Source organism: Platalea leucorodia (assembly GCF_965183815.1).
Source record: "Platalea leucorodia genome assembly, chromosome: 3".
Lineage (NCBI taxonomy): Eukaryota > Metazoa > Chordata > Aves > Pelecaniformes > Threskiornithidae > Platalea > Platalea leucorodia.
The window spans coordinates 58,954,422-58,977,305 of NC_138825.1; the positions used below are offsets into that span (position 1 = coordinate 58,954,422).

Below are 22,884 nucleotides of genomic sequence, written 5' to 3' on the forward strand. Positions count from 1 at the left end.
TACTTATCTTTTACTGCTTCTTTTTCCCCATCACAAGATCATCATAAAAGATTTTTCCAGTTTCTGAGGTGTGCTCAACCAATAAGCCCATTTAAACATTTTGTTTCTTTTAAAACAATTTACTTTGGTTTGGAACCGTTCTTTATTTCCTCTGATTCACATGCTGACATTGTTTTTATTTCTTGCAGTATTTCATGTTTCACTGGGATTTCTGTGTTACAGGGAAGACGATCACCCAAATAAAACATGTTTGGTAAATACTTCAAGCAGCTATGTGGAGCTAACTGGTTTTGGATCTCAGGATGGGACCTTGACATTAACTTTTTGTTCACTTGTATTCTCTATATCCTCTTGAGATAGGAGGTTCTTATTGTGCAGTTATCTTCCTCAGCCAAAGACCTTTTTATGGGGAACTTTTATGTTTTGCTGGCGGCTTTTTCCATTCTTCTCTATGGATTTCTTTGTAGAATTGCTGTAGTTGAGGTTTGTTAGCAGAAGCTGGATTCTTAGTACATTGTTTACCATATTGCACTTAGTATTATGGTATGAAGTATTATTGGTAATTTATTCACCAGTGTTTTGAGTAAAGTTTTTTTTCTATTCATTATTGGCATCTTATTGTAAGTATTTATATTATTGTACTTATTATTGTATGTATTATTGATATACACACGTTTATAATACATATATATATATATATATATAATATATATAAAATCTTGCAGAGAAAAGATAGGAATGATTAAATGGTGTCCTCAAAAGTTGGTGGGAAGTTTATGGGGGAGCCATGTCAGTAAAGGTACAGCAGAAGTTCTCTCTACTGTATCTTGCCCTGGTTCCTGCCATGCTTTTTTGGACTGGTTTTGGAGTAGGAACCGTAAGCTCCAAGTTCATGGTTTAGCCGTGTGAGCTCTTTGCTATCACATGGATAATAGACATTCCCTTTTGCATGTCCAGCATAAAAAGCGAGTCAACTGGAAGCATGTTTGTACTAAGCCACATCAGAGTTATCCTCTGAATCAAGGCTATATAATAGGTCCTTTAAGAGTAAATTTGTACAAAAAGCTCAGAATTTTTTGTCAGTTCAGATATAATTTGACAGCTCTAGTTTAATCCCTAGTAAATTTACTGTTTTATTTCATCTGAAGGAATTGGAATGTGGTTAATTTGTATGCATCTTCATATACCACTAAAAACTTCTGTATGGAATTTAGATTAGATAAGGTTCCAGGAAATGAGAACAAGCCTTAGATGTGAATGACTGTAAACATGCTTAAAGAGTCATTCTGTAAGAATTAAATAATGTTTAGAGTCAATTCTCCTGATTTTTTTTTTTTCCTAGAACACAGCAAACAGTGTAATTTGAGTCCTAAAATCCAGATGAGTATCACTGCGATGCTTTGCTGCCTCGTCGTAATTCATGGACTATGCTACTTTACATAGCGAGGCAATAGGTGCTATGCAAAAAAAGTCAACAAAACAGCACCTCTGACAGCCAGAAACCTCTGGAGAAGTTTTTTAGTGGGTGAGGATTTTGTGTCCTAGCTGATTTGGAATAGAAGTGATGCCTTCGACTCTGGGTCACTGCTCTGAAGGCAAGGCGCTAGTTCCCTGGAGTTCTTGCTGTGGTAAAGCCTTTTAGTCGCTCATCCTTCAGCAAGTGAATGTTGACACTCTCTGCCTGTCCACATGGTAACACTGCTCTTCCTGATGCATCCTTTTATATTTTTAATTAGAATTATAATTTAATTATAATTATGAACAGCTTTAGCTGAATGAAACTATCGGTTGTTCCAGTGAGCACAGTATAAACCCAGCGTTAAGTATGCAACTATTTCCAGTGATTTAGATGGTAGCAGACTTGTGCCTGGGATTATGTCCATGTTCACTAGCCTCTGTGGTTTAAAACTCACGTGACAGGAGAATATCAGTTTGTTATCCAGTTTAGCAGTCCCATTTGCTTTTATACTTACTTTGCAAAAAGAAACACGTTTCACCTCGAGTGTTTTGTTGTTCTTGTGGTTGTTGATTGGTTTGTTTTTACTTTTGCAGGCAAGTAAGTATTATAATTAGAATAGACCCCTCCTTTGCTTTCTGTTTCCCAGAAACGTATTAAACATTAATCTCCCAAAGCTGTTAATCTATTCCATCAAGCTTTCCTGATGCATCCTTTCTTTTCTTGATTGTGGATGTATTTTTTGATATTTGTTGTTAAAGCTGCATGCAGTTTTATGATTCTTCGAAACCACCAAGATAGTGGCCTTCTTTGTATTAAAGTCCATTTTGGAAATGGTTAGAATGGGGTCTGGTACAAACCTCCTCATTATTTTTTCAGGTTTTTAACAGGTTTATATTATACTGTAGATTTACCTTTTTCTGAAATGCAAAACCACAGAGGGGGCAGATTTCTGAATTATGAAGCATGCTCTTAACGCTTCATAAATGGCAATAAAGACAGGTTGTGAAGTGTGTGTGGCATGATCGTGTCAACGAGGCTGGGCTTTTTTGTTGTTTTGGGGGTTTTAGTGGGTTCCTTAGTGCTTCCTCAAGTGGAATTCTGCAAGTTACATCTCAGAAATTAGTCTAAACTTGTCAGGTAACAAAGTAATCCCTTGCCAATCAAGGTATACTAGATAGAGTATTTTAATAATTAGAATTGATTAAATGTTAAAATCGTCCTAGGAATAAAGGGTAGGGATAGGATACAAAAAATTCAAGATGTTTCTGGAAAGTAAGCAGTGAAGCAGCCCAGCAGCAGTCGCGGTACTGCATGGGTCGCAGATTGTGGCAGTTCATTCAAGCTCGGCAGCCCAGGCAGTGCTGTCATTTTACAGATGTGCAAGCTGAGACGCAGAAAGTCAAATACAAGCTAGTCATGGCACTGTCAGTAGTCATAAATGATTTAATACTACCATGATTAGCCAAATGCAGGATAATTAGCTGGTAAATGCACATTGATTATTTTCTTCATTTTCAGCCCCCTCAGTGCTAGAGTTTGTATGCGTCAGGGCACTGTCACAGGGAGGAGCAGAAGACCTGCCTGGTGCATGAAGCTGATCCTTTGGATAAGACAAAAAATATTTTAAAGTAAAAGTGGAAGAGTTTTGACAAGGTGTTTGTTGTTGTTTAATAGATGGAGAGAAACCTCTCAGAAGAAGTCACTGTAGCCGGTCATCCCCGATTGCGGAGTTTCTTAATAGCTGTGACATTGCAGCATGTTGTGCTCTGTCTGCAGACCGGTAACCTGAACTTCAAGGGGCTTGCAATAAGCAAAGCTGTGAAAGACTGCTATAACTCATGTGCCAATCACACTTTTCATCCCTGTTGTTTGAGACAATGTGTTCCGTTTCTCTTTTCCTGGCCAGGTTCATTTTTTGGCTGTTAAGTATTTGATGCAATAGAAGCCTACGTTTACGCTTAGCAATGAAGCAGTCTGTGATGTCTTCTCAGCACATTATATTAGGTTTTCTTGCCTTGGGAGTATTGCAAGCTGGCTGAATGTGGATAGACTAGGAAGGCTGGCAATCTGAAGCCATCATTTGATCTTTCTTTGATGTAAATAAATTTCTGTAGCTAAAATAATCAAATCAAAATTTTCCACATCTTCTTACAAAGGTTCAAGAAAATTATAAACTTTTTTTCCTACTGTCGTGTCCCGTCCCGCCCCCCCCCCCTCCCCCCCCCACATTTTATATGTATATGTGTAGTGTGTGTGGAAACTTCCCCTCTGTGCCTCTCATACAAGTCATTGACTTGTAGAGTACAACTTCTGCAGAGTAGTTCATGGACTTCAAGATTTTGTTTTTTAAAAAAAAAATTAATTATATTAATCCTTTTGGCTTTTTCTCCCCATTGTCAATGAGATTTTAGGAAGTCTTCTGTCCCCTGATGGGATTATCAGCTTTGGGTGGTTTCCAAAAGACCCCTGGGGACTTTTTCTGACTCTCCTCTCTTTTATGCCCTATTGGCCATTGATACTTCATTCCTTAAAAAAAAGAAAAACAAAAAAAAAAAGAAAAACAAAAAAAAGAAAAAAGTAGTCCTCGATTGTTGTACCAGCTGGTTCATTGGGCAATTTGTCAGACCATTAAGATAACTCATAATGGTGTTGACACAATTGTGTAAAAAACAGTGAAATGGCGGCCGGGATGGGACTGGGGCTTGGGTCTAACTTCAAAACAAAGTGGATTTCATTACCAGGTCCGATACATCTTTTGCAGATGCTGTAACTTGCTCTGTGGGGAAGGGATAACCTATAGTAGTTTTTCTCTGCTGTTACAGCCTGGTGTAGAGTTCATTAAAATCAATAGAAGTCTTTCCATCAGTCTCTTAGTGAGCGATGCCTGCAATCTTCTTGTAATGCACAACTAGGTAAATGCTGCTTGTATTTCTGTTGCTATTACGTAGAGATTATTGAACAACCAGAGCTAAGATAAAAATGCTGAACAGTAGTAGCAGCGGTCCTGTGCCGCTACGCCGGTGCTTCCACCACGGATCAGCCCGGGGGACGTGCAGAAGGAGCGACCGCTGGTTGTGATGGGCTGCTGGGCTTCACCCAGCCCTCAGCCCCCTCCTCGCCCTCCTCCTGGCTGCTCTCCTGGCGTGCTGGATGCGCTGCCAGCAGCGGGTTTCTTAGTCAGGGGCTGGAATGCGTGGGATGACTGGGGAACGGTAAAGTATAAAGGGGATTTAGGAATTGAATGGGGCCAGGACCTCTCAGATTTACATTAATTTATGCGCTACTGCAATATACATACCAAGCGTAAATGCACTCTGTGTTTAAAAGGGATTAAATGGTTAAGTTCAAAATTCCTTGTATGCTGAGCATGGTCTAGATGGTTTATAGCTGTAAGCATGCAAAAGGTTTACTTACAAAATTGATTTATATGTTCATTTATGTTCTTGCATATTGAGAACAGGCAAGGAATTAGCAGTGTTGCATGAGCTGCACTAGCACATTTTTCACCTTATATGGAGAATTGCCTGCCACTTATCAAGCGGGTCAGATTTGCTGTTATTGTCACATTCCTTAAAGTTGGAAGAAATCACGTTTCTCTGACTAAAGAGTCAACTTGTAAACTTATGGTTTTGTAGTTTGAATGCTGTTTTTTCATCCAGGAATTGTTGGGATGGGCAGCGCTTCTTCAGAAAAATAGCAGCGTGCAAATTTTCACTGCTGTGTTGTGGAGTTCATTCCTCGGCTCGGGTGGAGAAACTTAGATGCTTGCAAGGGAAAATATGTCTCTTGTTTGGAGTCGTCTGGAGTTCCTCCTGGCTGGCTCTTCTGGTCCTGAAGAACGCCACAGGAAGGAAGATCTTGGGGAACGAAGGGAAAGACCTGCAAATCGTGTACCTGTGGTATTTAAGGGGCGACACCTCACTGCTTTGTGTTGTCTTTATTCCTGCTAGGGTGGCTGGAGTTTGAAGCAGCCTTTTCATGGACTTGTTCAGACAGTGACTGACAGCTGTTGGCTGTGAAGTCATCGACCTGCTGTGGAAATAGCTACGTCACAAATTCATCATCTGAGTGTGGGGTTAAATAAGTGGAAAATATGGAAGTGGAGACGAATTGCTTGTTCAGTCACTGATATCTCAGAGAAGCCAGACAAAAGACTGAAAAAATACTTCAAAGATTACGAAGATGACGATTATAAAATTTCCTTTTGTGATAGTGTAAAAGTAGAGCATAGAAGTGCCAATGGAGGCTACATTCACTGAAATACTTGAATTTGGAAGGTGGGAGATCAGTATCAGGTCTGACTTAGTTAAGTCTTTCAAATTAAAAAAAGAAATGTTTTCTGTATGAAATATTTCTGGGATTGTGGCATTCAGTAGGGCAGTAAGTCTCACCTACTGCCGCTTCTTATTTTTTGGGTACATAGACCATTATAAATTTTTACAGCGTGTGCTCCACCACTCTCGTGCCTTGAGTTTGCGTTGATTGTAAAGATTTTTCTATGGTACGACTTGGGAAATAAAATACTTTAAAATGGTAGTGATTAGGTGCAATGATTAGAAAACCTGGTCTGAAATTGCTGTTGCTGATTTTGCTTTCATGCAGACCCAGAAGAGTTAACTGGAAAATGATACTCAGGTTTTTCTTGCTCCATAAAGGCAATGTTGGCTGTATTTTTTTGAATAATAAGACATAAGGAAGAATTCATGAGTCTAGGAACATTTGAAGCCAACAGAAACAAAAGGGTAGTTTATATGGCTAAATACTTTGAAAAACCAACATTTGAAACATTTAGCCAAGTGGTTGCGTTGAAGTATCCATGCAATTTTGAGGGGGTAGGGCAAAAGATACGGATTTTTATTTTCTGTTTGCTTGTTTGCGGTTTTCCCATTCTTCCCCTTTAATGGCTCACCAGAAAAGAACCAGTTTTCTTATCGTGTATGGATATAAAAGATCTTAAACTACATATATTTATTTTTAGGACTCCACCCTTGGGCTTTGGATTTTGTGAACAGCTATTTCAGTAAATTTACATCTATATGGGGAAACTGGCAAATTGAATACTGTGCAAATCCACGTTTTAAAAAAAGCAATTGCTATTATAGAAGGTAAATGATATCATAAGAAAGCCAAGTAAAAAAGATTGCATTTTTGTTTGCTACTAAGGGAATGATCAATGCTTCCTGCTGGCTTTTGCACCCTGCAATTGGAGATCCTGGCATGCAAATGGTTTAAATAATGCGAGGTTTTGTGACTGGTTGGCGCTGTATAATACTGGGACTGGGGTGACTTAAATATACAGAGTGTGGGCCAATCCCAAGGTCTTTCTCAGGCAGAACACCCACTGAAATCACATTTAAGTGTCGTCAGTGAAAGCTTTGCCAAAGAAATCACTATGGATTTGACCCCAAAGTTATTACTACTAAATTTCATATGTAAGCCTTTCATTATTGTGTTTTTTAAGAATGGAGTACTCGAATGAATCCTGGAATTCATTATAACTTTAAGTTTTTACCAGGGTATCGGCCTCTTAAATTACATTTCCCCTGGAAAAAAAATTTCATCCTCTTTTTTTTTTTTTTTTCTTTTTTTTTTTTTTTTCTTTTTTGTTGTTGCTCAAAAAGAGGTAGGAAAGATACTCTGTGGTTCAGATTTGTTTTGCCTCAGGCAAGCGATCTACTGAGGTGCCTAAATTAGGAGCTTGGTCTTCCAGCCTCTCTGTGCACAGTGGAGAGGGTCATACCCAGAGGGGCTTTTGCTCAATGCCGCCTTCTGGCTGTGACTCCCCCTCTCACCCACCCTGTTAGCCCCAGGGGTGCTGTAGGGTGCCCTGGTTTAGGAACCGAGAGGGCTGTAGTTGGTAGGTGAAGGACCTGCTGTGATTTGTGATATAAGCCATATGTGATCTGTTTCGAAATTCCTTTTTAGGAGTTAGGGGGTTGATGTTTTGTTTTTTTTTTTTTTTGTTTTTTTTTTTTTCTTTCTTGTCTCCATGGATGATGGGGATTGGTGATAGAGCAGTGTCCTTTAGTATAGCAGATCCCGTGTTGCGGTCGGTCCCTTGCAAGGTCTCTAGTCTCTCTTGCTCTCTCGTACGCTTTGTGTCTCTGGCTTTGGTCCCTTCCCACAGGCTGCAGGTTTTGTGTCGGATCTCATGAAGTGTTTTGTGAATCGTGATGTGGACGGACGGATTATATGATCCGCAGACCCTTTCAGACCAGATGTCTGCAGTGCCTGGCTGCTTGTGGCAGGCCTGGCTGAACCAGGTGGTCTCTTCCTGGCCTCAGATCCCAAGAGAGGCATCTTCAGTACAGAAATCTGGATGTTTCACACTTTATACTGCTAAAACGACAGTAATACTGCCTTCCCCTCTTTAAAATACCGAAGCAACAACAACAGAAGGGGTGGGCCGTTAGTGTTTTAAAACTGTTTTAATATGCCCTTACGTTTCCAACTGCATTATACAGTATTATGCATAAAATATGGTAGATAGAGGTGGTAGGAGCACCTTTAAGCAAGCCTCCCATATTCTAACATCATATTTTTACCTGTGTTTAGCTCTTGCCAGCCTTCAGTCATTCATACAAAAAATTTCCACAGTGTTTTTTCTGCTTCAGGCTGAAACCTCTTGGAAAGGTTTTCAATAGAAGAACTGCAACTGTTTTTAAAAGAATGCATTACAGAAAATTAGAGAGGTTTGTCAACTTTATTTAGCCAGCCGTTCCTTCAAAGAGTTGTTATACCTTTAGGGAGTAAAAGGGGGAGTCGGGGTGCTTTTTGCAGCCCCATGGAAATTAACCCAGATTTACCACCCTACCAGATTTGGTGAAAATTGTTATCTGCACGTGCTCGCAAGAGCAGGTTAGAGGCTTGCTGATAAAATCTTCAAATACTCCCACTTTATAAAACGTGCTTCAACCCCACCAGCCTGCGTCTGTGCCTGGGGTGATGAATACGATGGGTGGTACCGAGCACCCAGCTGGGTAGCTCCATGGTTCCCGCTGCCTCTGCTTTGTTGAAGGAGAAGGTATCTGGGCATTTAATAGTCTTCCAAGTTCAGTAAAGCTTTATGCCAAGGCATACTTGAGACAATAATTGAAAAGCAGTTGAAATCACTACTGTTTTACTAGTCATCATTTGTGCAGTTAATTTCTGATGAAGCTGGGAGTAGAATTTATACTCTGGTCCATATACCACTCTCAAGAGTGCCTAGGATGAGAGGTGTGATGCCTGAAGTTTGGGAACAAGGTCTGAAAAATAACTTTGTCTTCTACCTTTCAAATACTCTAATACTGCCAGGTTTTAGGATTTACGGATAATTCTTTGTTATTTTAAAGTCACAACTGGTGGAGTCATGACTTCCATAGAGGGGATGGATCTATCTATTTTATTGAAAAATAGCTAAGCATGAAAATACTACTGGGATGTTTTATGAAGGTTGAAATAAAACAACAAAACCAAGAATCTAATGCATGTTATCTTTAAGCTGTTGAAGAAATCAGGATAACACAGGTTGATGACTTGAGGCTGGTGGCCAGACTAAGGTTAGGTCTGAGTCATTCTGCAGTGTGGGAAAGAAGTTGCTGATGATAAGTCAGCATTGCTCCAGTCAGGGTCTAAAAGCTTCATGTCGTTTGGGTTCCCTTCTCCCACGTTCCTCTTGTTCTTTCACATTTATAATAGCATTGATAAATCTTGCTTCTCCCTATCTTTTAAAATATTCAGCTTGCTCAGAAGGCACAAAATACTCCTCCTAGTGAGAAGTGCTTTAGATCTTTGCTTTCTCAGTCATGATCCCTGGAAGGCACCAGGAGCTTTTCTGGGAGGGAGAGTTTATCTTTGGGCAGGTGAGGTGCAAAGGGAGAGGGAAGCACTTGCCAGCCTCTAGTGTTGGCCAAGTTAGTGGGCTAAGAAATAGCTCAGGATTGCAACAAATAGGTAATTGCTTGCTGAGTATAAATGACTAGGTTGTTTTTACAATCTTTCTGCTAATCTGTCGTGCTAACCATGATGAAGAATGATGTTTTGTCACCCTTCAGATTTGCATTCACATTTCACGCCCAAAGGTGAATGTTGCCATGGACGTCCTAGCAACCTGCAGCAGTCATGATACACCATTTAGCATTTCCAGCCTGTTCAGGCTATTAGGATATTCTGTAAGGATTGTTCCTTAGCACTGAGACTGCCCATCTCAAAGCATGCTCCCACCAACAAAAATGCCACTAATTAAAACTTGTGTGAGTGGAAGTGTTATCATCAACATTATGCTCTTAGTTTGGAAAAAAACATAAGAGTTGTAAAGCGAGCTAAAACAATTAAACCATTCAAGACCCTGTGTTATAAAACCTTAGATAAGACTTAATCAGTGTGGCAAATTATAGGTTTGTCTGCCTGGCAGCTGGAGTTAGTGGCGGGTGACTTCCCAGGGATTTTGGGTGCTGAGGTAAGATGGAAGAACTCCAGTGTTTCCCTTCAATGTTTATCTTGATGTGCTGAATTTTTCACAAACATATTTAAGCAAAAAGCCAGGATTTTGGCCTATATTTCAGGTTAATATTTTGAAGTCAGTTTTTCCCACCATTTCTCTTGCTTTTAATCAATTATGAAAGTCCTGATGAAAACACAGAATTACAATATCAGGCTATTTTCTTGTGCATGACATAAGGTACTAAAAATTATACAAGATTAATGTGCTAGAAACAGGAAAATTAAGTACTTGGAAAACTATGAGATAATGTAGTATTTCCAAAGCATTTCTTACTTCATGGTATCTGTAAAATGTAGATATTTAAGTGTTAAATTTGCTATCTACCACCAAATGTGAGCAATGCCCCGTTGATAATGTTGCTAGCTTTATGGAAATCTGAGGCTCACCTTTCTACGTACAACTTTTTTTTGTCTTTCTTTGTTAGCTAAATGGAGAATTCCGCAGAAATAATGTCTAACTCTTTTTCTGCAAAAGGTTTTAATTTCTTTTGACATTTTGCTTAGGAAATGAAGACTTCTTTTTTATTTTTTGGTCCTGAACAGTAGCACCATTTGTGGGTCTTTACTGGGGTATTCAGCCTGAGCTGTGACAGAGAATAACACCGCTGTTGCTTTAAGCCCACAGCGTTGCTTTATATAGATATGGCCTGGTTTATACTGTTGCTTTAAATACACAATAAGAGAGTTCATCTCCATTTCAGAAAAGGTTTATGACTGATCTCTGCCTGGCTAGGAATGTTTATTTTCTGAAGTTGCTTCACTGCAAAAATGTTTTGAAATTGATAGTCCCAAGCTGGTGATGGGGCCTCGCTTGCACTCTCTGCAGATCTAATCCCTTCACCACTAGAAAGCTGTGGTTTTGTGATGGACCTCACGTAGATCAGGCTCAATTCTGGTATTTCTGTGTCCCTTCCCCATCGGTCACCCTCTTTTTAAGTCTGCATTGTTGAACTGATCTATGAGTGTTGGCAAGACCATCAGAAGCCTCAGTAAGATTTAGTTATTGGTCCCAGTCCTTTGCAATAACATAGGCTTATTTTCTTTTCTCCATAACTTGTTGATGATGAAATAACCTTGAAATAAAAAATTTTAGGAAAAACCTTTCCACCAGCAGGCATAATGGCAACAGAGAAGGGATTCACAATGGATTGATTCTGGATGCTCTTAAAATGGCACGCTGACATAGGGTCAGCTTTCTCGCTTGACTTCTGCTGATGCCACATATTGATTATGTATTAAGTTGACAGCGGCCAATGGAAAAATCCTTTCTAACCGTGTACCAGGAGTTCTGCAGGGCTGTGGTGTGTCCTGTGTGGTGGCTTGTGCTTTGAAGGTGAATGAGTATGCCAGGTACGAGAAGAAGCATACACAAGAGAAGAGATGATATGAAGCATGTAATTTAGGATGTAGAAGAGAAAGCTCTGCTCCTCCCTCCCTGCTCTGCTTAGCTTGGCTGTCCGGTCTGCCCTATGTCTGCCTTCCTAATGTCACTTTCGGGTGACCAGGAGAAGTTTTGGGCTGCTCCTGTACACAGAGCTGAGTCACCAGTTCTACCTACCACCTTGCAGGAGACCTTCCTGGACAAAGGGAGATGGAGCAGGAGGGTTATTTGCTTGAAATCACCTGGCGATCAGCCATTCTGTCCCTAGACCTGTGGGAAGGAGATGGCCTCCCCCTTGGTCACAGGGCAGTAGGCAAGGAGAGGGTCATGCCGTGGGGATGCTTTCTATTCATGTGTAGAGACCAGGAGGGGATTTTCATGGAAAGTGAAAAGTTAGCCAGCCCTTCTTGCTGTTCAGAGCATCAGCAGACTGAATTGTGACCCTAAGGGCAGGTGAAGCATGAGCTTTACCAGACTACGGGCAGCGTGAGTTGTGGTGCACAGATACGGTCAAGGAAGACTTACCCGTTTTTCAGGGGTAGAAGACTCATGACCAGGCTGTAGGCCAGTCTATGGCTGGAGAAATTTTGATGAGAGCTTAAATAAGAGTGAGGAAACCTTTAAATAAGGTTTTCTCTTTGATTGTCTTTCTAGGTGGGACCACTCGCTGGATGGGAGTATACCTGGTTTCAGTTGTGGTATGTATGTAACGCTGTGTACATTCCTGTCAAGTATCAGTGTCATCCTTCATTGCTTGCCTGAGCCAAGTCATTCATGACTGCAGTTCTTTGGCAGGGCTTTGCAAACGTGTATTGAACCTCTAGCCTGTGTTTGTTTATTTTGTAAAAACACAATAATTCAAAAAAATTAAAGAGATGGCTATGAAATCCAAGGTGAGAAACTGTGAGACTTCCCAAAGACTAAAGTAAAATAAAAAATGCCTCAGAAGTTTAACACTGAAAGTGTGGGTTTTTGGTTGTTGTGTTGTGGGTTTTTCCTTTTTTTTTTTTTTTTTTTTTGAAGTTGAATAAAGAGGGAAAGCACTTTAATGCAGAACTAATTAATGCACATTTCTCTGGGGTGGAGTGATCTCTGTTCAGTCACACCTTCTCCAGAGTAACTCAAGTGGATTAATCAATGATCATCTTTCTAATTAAACTACTGAGTAGAGAGTTAGAGGCTTTAGATGATGATCATTGGTTTTGTGTAAAATCAGTGAATTAAAGGTAAGTAATGTTAACAAGATGTTCTTTTTTCTCATAGGATCAGTGAAAGGTTAGGAAAAAGGTCAGCACTTTTGTTCATGTGCTGCCTCTGAAATGTAAATCACCAACAAAAATAAAAAATACTTTCAAGTGCTTTCAGAAATATATTCTGAAAATAGCAAGAGAGGCGGGGAAATAAATACCTTGGATCATCCCACACATACATACCTGCTTGGCTCAGTTTTGCATCTGACAGAGCGGTTAGGGTAGATCCTGAAACTCTGCTCGGGAGCATGAAGTTTCCCGAAACAAACACCCAGGCACAGGGAAGTGAAGTCCAGCTTTCCTTGTGCAGCTGGCTTCTGCCTTCTGGGCAGAGCTGCACACTGGGGCACAGCCCTGCCTTTGCGGGCAGGCCGAACCCATGCACTCAGTAAGTGGTCCCTTCCTGCGGACCGGGGGTTTACTGCCCGTGAGCTGATGCTCAGCGTGTCACTGGGCAGCCTGGACTCTCAGGAGCTGTGCTGCTGCTTATACGGAATATATGCTGAATATGTGCGTCCAGTACATTGGCACATTTAGAGTTGTTCAATTCAGCTGAAAAAGTTGTGGGATTTTTTGTTTGTTTGTTTTATTTTCCTGTAAGCAGGAGCGGCTTTCCATGGTATTACACCTGATCTGCAGACTATTCCCAAGTTTCTCCAGGGGAAGGGGGAGGGGTGGATAGCCAAGAAAACCACATGCAGCAAACCAATGGACTGTGCAGAAGGCTACAACAGCTGCCACAGGCTGTTTGCTGGTTGTTGGTTGAACATAGATGGCACAGAAGTTGTTAAAATCTCTCTCCTGTCTGATGATCGAGAGGTCAAGGTCTGGATGTGTATACTGTGCATAACTGTCCTGGAGAGCTGTTCGCAGTGCACTTTATAGGAGGGCACTGTGCTGTCGTTAGTTGGCTCCAAGCAGCTAACCCTCCAGGGGAACCACATGAATGAGCGTCACCTCTCTGCTTCCTTCTTGCCAGACCTGTTGAGGTTTGGTAGCATCTCGTACCTCCCTTTCGACATAGGAGATGTACCGCAGCTGAAACAAATGGAGGTGTTTGTAGAGTTGTGTTCCTGAATTGCTCAGCACCTGGTCATTGTACACTGGCTTTAACCAGGGCAATAGTTTGTACTGAAGATGTCTGCAACCCAGCAAAAAACACTCCAACAGTTGGTGTTTGCTCCCTGCTCGTGCAGGTGGCACCTACCCTGAGTTTGTACTGCCCTTCCCAGCTAGCAACTGAGGAACTACATCTGTGACTTGAATGTTGCTATTGAGTGTATAATGTAATTCACTCTTACTTTACAATAGAGCTGGAAGGGCCCATGGTATCTTTGTACTAATGTCTTTACTTCACTGCCATACCAGCTAGCCATTTGCTGGAGTTTATGTTTGTGTACTCCCCTATTCAGCAGGAAAATGAAAGTGCGAGTACGAGATTAAGGGCAAACTGAAGTTCTGGTACCATAGCACTTACTGTCTAATTCATTCTGTTAAGACATTCACAGCTATGCCTACTTGTCTGTCCTTAACTAGACGGCAGAGCTTCTGGTGTTGTATTTGCCGTGTTTAGTGCACAGGATTTTGTCATTGTTAGTGTACAGGAGGCTAGAGTCTCAGTGTGGGATGTGTGAGGTTTATGTGACTGTTACTTTAGTACAGCAGTTCTTTGTCTTTTAATTACTACTTTCTCTTTTTTACCCTTTTCCCTTTTTTTTGATGCATGAAAGATTTTTTTCAGATTGATTCCTTCAGAAGTGCTTTGCCCTCGGTAGAAGTTTGATGAGAATCCTTGGTATTAAAAGACTTGTTTTGGGAAAGGGGAAAGAGGAGTGTTGTAAGACCACCGGTGTAAGATGCCTTTTTTCTCCTAGCCTGCTCTAAAAAGATACGTGAATGGGTGAAGCTCTACATGTATGTATGCAGCAACATCCTACCCTGTATTTGGAGGCCTATGGATTTTCCTTACGTTAAGCCTCATTATTCAGGACTGTGCAGATACGGGGAAACGGGTATCACAGAGCTGGCAGCACATTGCTGGGAAGTTTGTATTCACCGTGGCAAACTTCCTTCAACATTTGATGGAGTGTTTGTGGGGGAGCACTGTGACCTCCCTGAGAGGTAACTTGCTGGGAGTGCTGGAAGCACTTCAGAAAATCTGGCCCTCTTCCCTGGCTGGGAAGCTTTCTTCAAACAGAGCAGGATATCATCCTTCATAAGTCTCCGAGTAAGACCTGAGTGGTAGGGAGCTCTTGTATTTCTTTGCTGTAAATTGGTTCTTTTCTATCAAAAGTAGTACACAATCTGTCTGCTATAAACGTGCTTTCATTTCTGATCGTTCTTGCCCAGATTGAAATGCTTTAGCTGTACATTTACAAATTTGGGGTGACTGAGTGTTAGCACCGTGAGGTCACCACGGCTGTAATTAGCTAACAGCCAGCTGCATTTCCCCTAGAGTTATGGGCCAGCAAAAATCCAGGGGAGTCAGGTTTGCCCATGAGGGCAGAGTTTAACTCTACATTGTTGAAATTACATGTATATACTGACACGGATCTTGCATTTAGCATCATACTAGGTCTCACTCCGTGTCTGTCAAAGCATCAGTAAAGAAGCCCTGTCTGTGAAGGGCTGGAAATGGAAAATGCCTGAGCAGCTCTCTGCAGTGAGCTGGAACATGGGAAGAAGGGCACTTATCAGTTCAGGGATTTTGCAGTCATGCGGGTGAGAGCAAGCTACTGTCCAAGTCTTTTAAGTCTTAGTTGCTGGTGTTTGGGAACTGGGTACCATGGTGAAGGAAGCGCTGTGTCTCTTTGAGAGGCGGATCCGTGCTGTGCCATTGTGTAGGAAAAGTAAGTATGACAAAAAGTACATGTCCGGCACGGTGGCAGCGCTATGAACTTTGTGACAGAAGGGATCCATGGCACATGGGTCATGGCGGTGTTTTCTGAACGCCATCGTCATGGCACTTGCAGCCCTGCCCTGCAGCTTGGCTCTGCGTCTCTTACAGCGACGATGAGGAGGGTTTTGGTGGTCTGTGCTCTGAGTGTTCTGTGTAGATAGATACATACCCTTCCCCACTACAAAAGCAAGTCTCTATTTTGTATTTGGAACTTTACAAAGTGGTTTTATGGTAACAACTAAGAAAAATATCACTTACACCTTCTTACTCATGTTTCCTCTTGGGTGTAACTTGCAGCCTGATATTGCTCTTTACTTTGTTGTCCCATTGTTAATTTGTCCCTTTTGTATGGTGGTTTTGCAGCTTGTATTATTTGCTGTTTTGTCTGCATTTTATTTTAATGGGACAGACTTTGTTTTCGGTGAAGTCAGTTTGGGACTTTGCTCTAATTCCACTGAGTAATCTTATAAAAAGAAAACTTCTAGTTGCCCTATTTGTATGCTTGACAGCTTTAGATGGGGGAGTAACCCCTAGTTTCTGTTTTACATGTTTACATGTAACATTTTAGTTGAGAATCTGTTTTGTTGTGTACTGACTCCATCATCAGGCTTTTCAGTAAGATCTGCCTTTTGAAGCATGAGTACGATAAAACTCTTGTGTTAGTTTTAATTCTGTGGTATGTCAGTTTAACTGTTGTAGAAATAAGGATATTTTTATGACAAGGTGCTGTGTGCCGTGAAGAAGCTGTTGAAAATCAGCCGTGCCAATTTAAACATCACAGAAAATATTGTAATACAGTCTGACACTTTGCAGCATGAAAACGACAGACTTTGTAGAGTATGAAGTTCTCATTGCCAGCTCTTGGGAGCTCAGTTAGACACCATGTTCAGTGTATTTGCATTCAACAAGAAGAGCGGCTCTGTCTTCTGTCTTCCCATTTTCAGGTGGTGTGGGCAAAAGAGCAGCTGGTTACTCTGTATCGGTCTGCTCAAAAGCAGTAGCCAGCCTTTCAGAGCCTGGCTCAGCTGGTGCCAGAAAACTTCCATGGGAGGTCTTTGTAGCTGATGTGCGGCTATTTTCCAGAGGTCTTGGCTGGGATTTGATAGCCTGTCCGGGCCTGGGATGCTAGAAGCTTTAAATAAGAACATATGGGAATAGACCTGAAGGTGCTCTTGCATGGGTCGCAGTCTTGTCGTGCTGCAGGCACTGTTCACTGTCGGTGCCACCACTGTAGAAAAGGGACCGTGGTGGTGCTGGCCCGTTTCAAGCCACCTTTCCTGGTTGTGTGTTTCCCAGACAGAAACCTGGACAGCTTAACAAAAGCTCCTCTTGAAGCATGTGTTTGTAATGTGTTGCATTAGTGGTTTCTAACGTCCCTTTGTCTATAGAGAGAAGTTTTTAGCTGCTGCGCGTGAGCAGTCCGCGCAGAACACCTAAGCGAGGTATGAATTGAGCAGAGATGTTTCTAGCTGTTTTTTTTTCGGGGGGGGGGGTTTGGTTTGGTTTTTTGGTTTTTTTTTTTTTTTTTTTGCATGCGAGTTGTTGGCTTTGCATGGAAGAGGTTAATGATTTAGTTGGCAGTGGTTCAGGACTAAACTTATTTCTAATGTATCTAGGGATACATGTATTAACAAAACAGTTTTTGTTTTTCAGATTGCCAGCACTACAAAAATAGAGACTTCCAGCAAAGAAGTCTTCAGCTCGTGAAGCGGCAAGGGCAGTGTTGATAATACACCCCACCCATCCTCTGTGCTTTCGCCCCAGGATGCAGAGGGAAACAAGGCGTGCGGAGAGCACATAAATTATGCAAGGTTTGTTTGTTTTTATTTTGTTGGTTTGTTTATTTCTGAATGTATAAATTGGATTATGAAACAGTTGTAGGCCAAGGTCCAGATACAACCAGCTTAAAATTCGCTTTACTCTCCGGGTCTTAATGTTTCATATTGGCTGGGTGCCTTTGAGGTTTCAGGGTCAACCAATAGTGAACACGAGCACTGGGAGGAACGTAGGCTATCTGAATTGTTTCTCTCGAGGCATTCATCCGACTCTTAATGCCTCTGACTTCAAAATAGCTTGTATTTACAAAACTTCAGTCCAGACAAGCATCCAAATCTGTAAATAGCACAGATGCAGTTTTCTATACTTAACTTAAGGAGGGAGCGGGAGGGGTTTAGGCTTTTTCCTGCCCAGCTATTAAGAGTGTTATGATGTGGTAGATGTCTGTCTATCAAAGGAGAGGGAATGAATGAGCAGTTTCTGGTGTAGACTGCATCATTCCAGAATTAGACAGAAAATTACCAGCAAAGAGATGCCCTACTCCTGATGTCTCACTGTCCCCAAAGGACAGAGTGGCATTAAAGTTTAGTTCTGGTGATCATCACATGTCTTTCTGCTGTAGTCACGAATCTTATGCATGACATATGAGAGAGAGAGATGCTTTGGTTGAGGGTTTGAAAGACCTGGTGCAGTTGAGCTTATGGGAGGGCAGGTTTCCTCCACCTCTCTTAGTTTTGTTACGTGAAATGAAGGGGTTGTTCTAGAGATTTTAAGACTTAATCATGATGTTTTATAAAAGGGTGATGAGAGAGTGTTTATTCAACTTTTCATTATTTTTAATTGCTTCAGCATTGTTTGCCATTATTAATTGAAGAAACCCCACATTGTTGTCAATACTGTTCTGTCTACTACACCATGTATGCTACTAGTTAATACAAAACCCAGACGTGTTTGGGCTTTGTAGCAGGAATCCACTGTGCAACCCTGACAAAGCCACCTTTTAGGAAGTTCAGGCCTATGGGCGGTTCTGCACATCACAAAGTCCGAGGAAGCAGGGTTGGACCTGAACGCATCCAGTTCATCCTCATTCCCCGGGAGTTTCTCTGACGCGGTCTTAAGTACATCCACTGGCGAGGGCTGCAGTTTCAGAGGGTTTCAGTCTCATCCTGTGCTAGGACAGGATTTCTTTTCCTGCCTGACAAAATACTTTGGGGCAAAATTGTGCTGAATAAACAAGGGGACTCTCCAAGTTGCACGTTTTTCTCCGACTGGCATGCACCAGGCAGGTGACTCTTAGAGCTAATTGTTGTATGATATTCAAACAGTTAAAAAAAATTTTTATATATATATATATTCAGTTTATTTTGTAACCCAGTCATCTCTCTCAAAATCAGTATATAATAGAGCATTGCTACATTTTGTCCTGACTTTAGAGTTCTGCCACTTGAAAGGAATTTAGGGCACCAATGCCGCAGTAAATATGCAAGAGTTCTGCATTTGCTGTTCATCTGTCAGTGGAGTATTTGACCCATTCTTTTCTAAAACAGACAGGTTATGTTTAATACTGGCTTATACATTCAGGATATATTATAAAATGAAAATGCATTTGCAGGAGTGATCAGTGTTATATTGAACATGATTACAACAGTCTAGAAGCTCTTCTGAATTTTGGAGTTTTACCTCCTCAAAAAGGTAAAGTAATACAAACAACCAACGCCAAAATAGTCAATTTGTAACTGATTTTGATAAAAGGACAGCTGTGATGCTGTGTCATTATGATTGATACAACTAGACTTACTGTTCCGGTGTGTTGTGCCATGTTCTATTGCCTCAGGTTAAAAGTGTCACTGAGATTTTATACACTGCAGCACTCATAAAAACTCTTAATTTGTCATGTTAGTCAACATGTTGGGGGCTTGGTTGGTTTTTTTTTCTTTTTTGTTTTGTTTTGTTTGTTTGACCCGTATTGGTAAAAAGAAGTATTGGACCTGATTCTAAAATGTAATGAAACGAATGTCCGTTGGGGGATTGGGTCCCACAACCGTCAAAGCCTGCTGTTTGTTTTTGCCATGTTTCAGTGCTGTGGGGTAGATGCAATATTTATTGCCTTGCAAGTTCTTCAGCTTTTTAACAGTCAGTACGTTTTGTTTCTTTTTGATTGTGATCACCTGCAGCTTTCCAAAAAGCAGTGGAAACACAGAGTGAGTTTGTCAGTGGCAGAAGGTGAATTTCAGAGCCATGTGAAGACATGGAAGAGAAAATTACAGCATACAGATTCCTAATGATAAACACACCAAGAGCATCCTAAAATTATAAAGCAGTGTGGTGCATTAAAGCATTAATTTGCATTTTGGCTAAGGCGTAGCTGCATTTTTGGACTATCCCTTTAATTCTACTCTGTTAATTACCTGCTGACCAGTTCCTGGGGTGGAAGCAGCAGGAGCTGTGCCTGCAGCAGTTCCCTGATGTAGTGGTTTCTATCAGAACAAGCGATGGGACTGCTAAGGTTACTTTGAAACCTGGGGTCTCCCGCTGTAGACCAGCAGACTGAGTTCAACAGGAATCTAATTAAAAAGTCCAAGATATTGAATAAAGCTCACACGTGCCATCTGTTCAGTTTTACAACCTGAAATTACTCAGTGAATTGCAGTAACGAGTTTGATTGTTCCCGCATTTGTGTTGCAGCTGAATTTTGTTACAGCAGTCAGCCCGTACAAGCAGAGTTGTGCAGACTCTGTTAGTGTTAATAACCGCTTGGACTTCGTTAAGTATTCCAGCAAAGTAAGTTCTGGAGGTAGAGGTGGTTTAAAACTTAATCTCATGAGGAAGGCATTGATACCCTGCAGGCCCTGTGCTGGTTTACTAGCTTAGAGCATGCTTGGAAGGGGCAGCACGTGCTGGGCACTAAGAAGGTACCTGGCAAGGCGCGCTTCCTCGGGCTCTGCAGGAGCAAGCCCTTCCTGGCCGGCTGGAGTTCCCGCCGGCAGGAGGCAGGTGGATAGTTTCCTTTGCAGGGTGGTGGGCTCTGGTTCCTCGGATCCGAGGGCTCTTGGTTCATGCAGCTGAAGAACCTGCTTGCTGTGCATTGCACGTAGTCTTCAAAGTGTCACTCTGCCTTTGGGTGCTGCTCAGAAGGCACAAGCACGCATGCCCATACTACATACCAACTCTCAAGTTGCTCTGGAGAGTGATTTGTTGTGCATGTGCAAAGTGTAGCAAACCTGAGTTAGGAAGAGAGCTGGTTAATGTGAGATATGGACGTACTGAAGGTGGTACGAGTGAAGTACCTCTTGGTATGCGTTCACGCTGGATCTTCAATGGTGGCGTAGCCTGAGGAGAACGGACACCTGATTTTTCAGAAGAGCTTCTTTTGAAGCAAAGCTGATGTATAATTGAGATAAGTAGGTCACTGTGTGCTTACTTTAATAGCTGTTTAATTATGACCCAGCATTGCTGACATATGCAATAAGACTGTGGACTCAGTTGTTCAATTAAGATATGATCATAACTCCATCTGTAGACTCTTGCAACAAATTGTTCCTAGGTTAAAGTAATTAAAACCAAGGCTTGGTTCTTTATCTCCTTTCCAAGTGAAAGTCTTACTAATGTGGTTGATTGGATGAGAACATGCCAAACAAAAGTGTGTAGACCCAGGGGAAAAAAAAAACACACCAAATTTGTGATAGAATGACCAGGAAACTACTCAAATGTGGGGAGAAGGACACACACCAGTGCCTTCACATAAACCGTGGAACAGAGCAATCTTCAAAACACTTTCAATAACATACAATGTTGATACCAACAGCATACATGCAAACTTCATGCGAAACAAGGTAGAAAAGGCAGTTTGGGCAAGCCCCTGTGACTGACGTTCAGGTGTAGTCTAGAGGAAGAAAGGTTCAAAACAGGCTGAGGAAGTGGAAGAAAACGGAGGGGAGCCTTGTGGCCTGCTGCTTAAGCTCTGTATTCAGGAAACAATTTCTTATTGACAGGCAATGGCAGATAAACTCAGTAAACTTAGTTACTGATTTCCTAAATAATCAATCTGGTGTATGCATTTTTTGCAGTGTAACCCTAGAAGGACTGTATAAGGCCATAAAGACTTCAAGTTGAGATAATGTTTATATCTCCAGAGCTGGATAGCTGTAGTTACTGCCTATCCTTATTTTCTAGCCGTACATTAATTTCCCCGTTGCCTCGGTGTTCTCTGTCACAGCCTCGTCCTCCACTGCCTGACAGCTCGACTGCACTGTCAGCAAGGATCATCAGCCTTACTAAAGATGACACCGAAAAGTTAGGCATGCCTGACAAAGCTTAATGATGCTACCCTCCAGCCACAGGGCAGCTCTCCCTGTTATGTATATCCACTTTGACACTTCTGTAAGCTGGCACTGCTGGCAAGATACTGAGATGAAAGGAGCAAAGTGGCACCTTTCCCCCGTGGAGCTGTTGGGAGGTACCATGGGAAAGGGAACACAACTTCCCGCGGGAGCGCGCGATGCCGACCCGTGGCCCTGCCAGGATAACTGCCTGTGTGCCCGCTCTTGCTCTGCGGCCAGTGAGATGTAGCTCGTCCTTCGTGCCGGAGAGCTTCTCCTCCTCCGCTGTAACACGCGGGGGCAGGGGGTTGGTGTGTGTAGGTAGCGTGGCTGATACCCAGTAAGCATCACGCCAGGTTTTTCCTGGTGTGTACGGCCAGGCCTTGAGCACGAATGGTGGTGGTCTGTGCCTGAGCACGGGAGCAGGAGCAGTATTTGTGTTTCTGTTTCTCTGAGAGGCATTTTAACTGAGCTCACTGTCAGTCAGGGTAGATCACTGTTCTCCCACCTGAGCCTTACCACTGTGATCAGCAGCCTGCGGACATCCCTGCCCGAGGTTCTGACAGCTGCTGCTTTTCGGCTGCTCAGAGATGTACTCTCCTGCTGAGGAGGAGCTCTCATTTCTGCTCCCTCTTTCCAATGTCCTGTGAAACCTTACAGTGTAATCTGCCTTTCCTACTGAAATACTGTCTTTTAAATGATACGTCGGAGAGGTCTTTTTTTTTTTTTTCTTCTTAAAATTATGTACATCAAATGTTCCCTACAGTCTTCAGCTGAATTTGCATATGGAGCTAATCTCTTAAAAACCATGTTCCACTTGCATATTGAAGAATGACATATTTCAAAATCATTGACTGTGTAATACAGGATAATTTTAAATAGGATAGCAAAATGATCCTGGAAATAGAAGATCCAGAAAAGAAAACAATGGATACTGGATATTGAGTATCCTCACTTCAAAACAAAATCAGTGTTTCTTGTTCACATGCTCATGCCTTGCACAACATTTGATGTCTTATAAAAGCATTGTGGACAATATTAAAAAGAAATTTGAGGTTTTTTTTTTTTCTGTCTAAAAGACTATTTAAGATACTGTTGCCTCTCCATATTTGCTGTTACAAGCAAACTTAGTGCTTAGTCCAGTCCTAACGTTGCATACATTTGCATGACTTGAATTTTTTCTTACTTTTCTGTCTGGCCTGTTGTTGACATTAAAAAAATAATTATTGATGGATCTGAACACAACAGGTGTGCTAAATTTAGGATTTTTATAAACATAATTAAAAATACCTTTTTTTTTTTTTTAAAAAGAAAAC

General features: G+C 41.6%; 1 protein-coding gene across 3 annotated transcripts in view; it reads left to right on the top strand.

Moving 5' to 3' along the window:
- The window catches only part of TIAM2 (TIAM Rac1 associated GEF 2), a 175,703-nt gene that overhangs the window by 16,518 nt on the left and 136,301 nt on the right, over positions 1-22,884 (top strand). For 2 of the 3 annotated variants that reach the window (XM_082306987.1, XM_082306989.1), the window contains exon 2: positions 17,127-17,284. The gene's annotated coding sequence lies outside the window, so the exon portion shown is untranslated. Of the gene's footprint in view, positions 1-11,978; positions 12,023-17,126; positions 17,285-22,884 lie in introns of all 3 variants that reach the window. The other variant, XM_082306988.1, reaches the window with a different exon arrangement.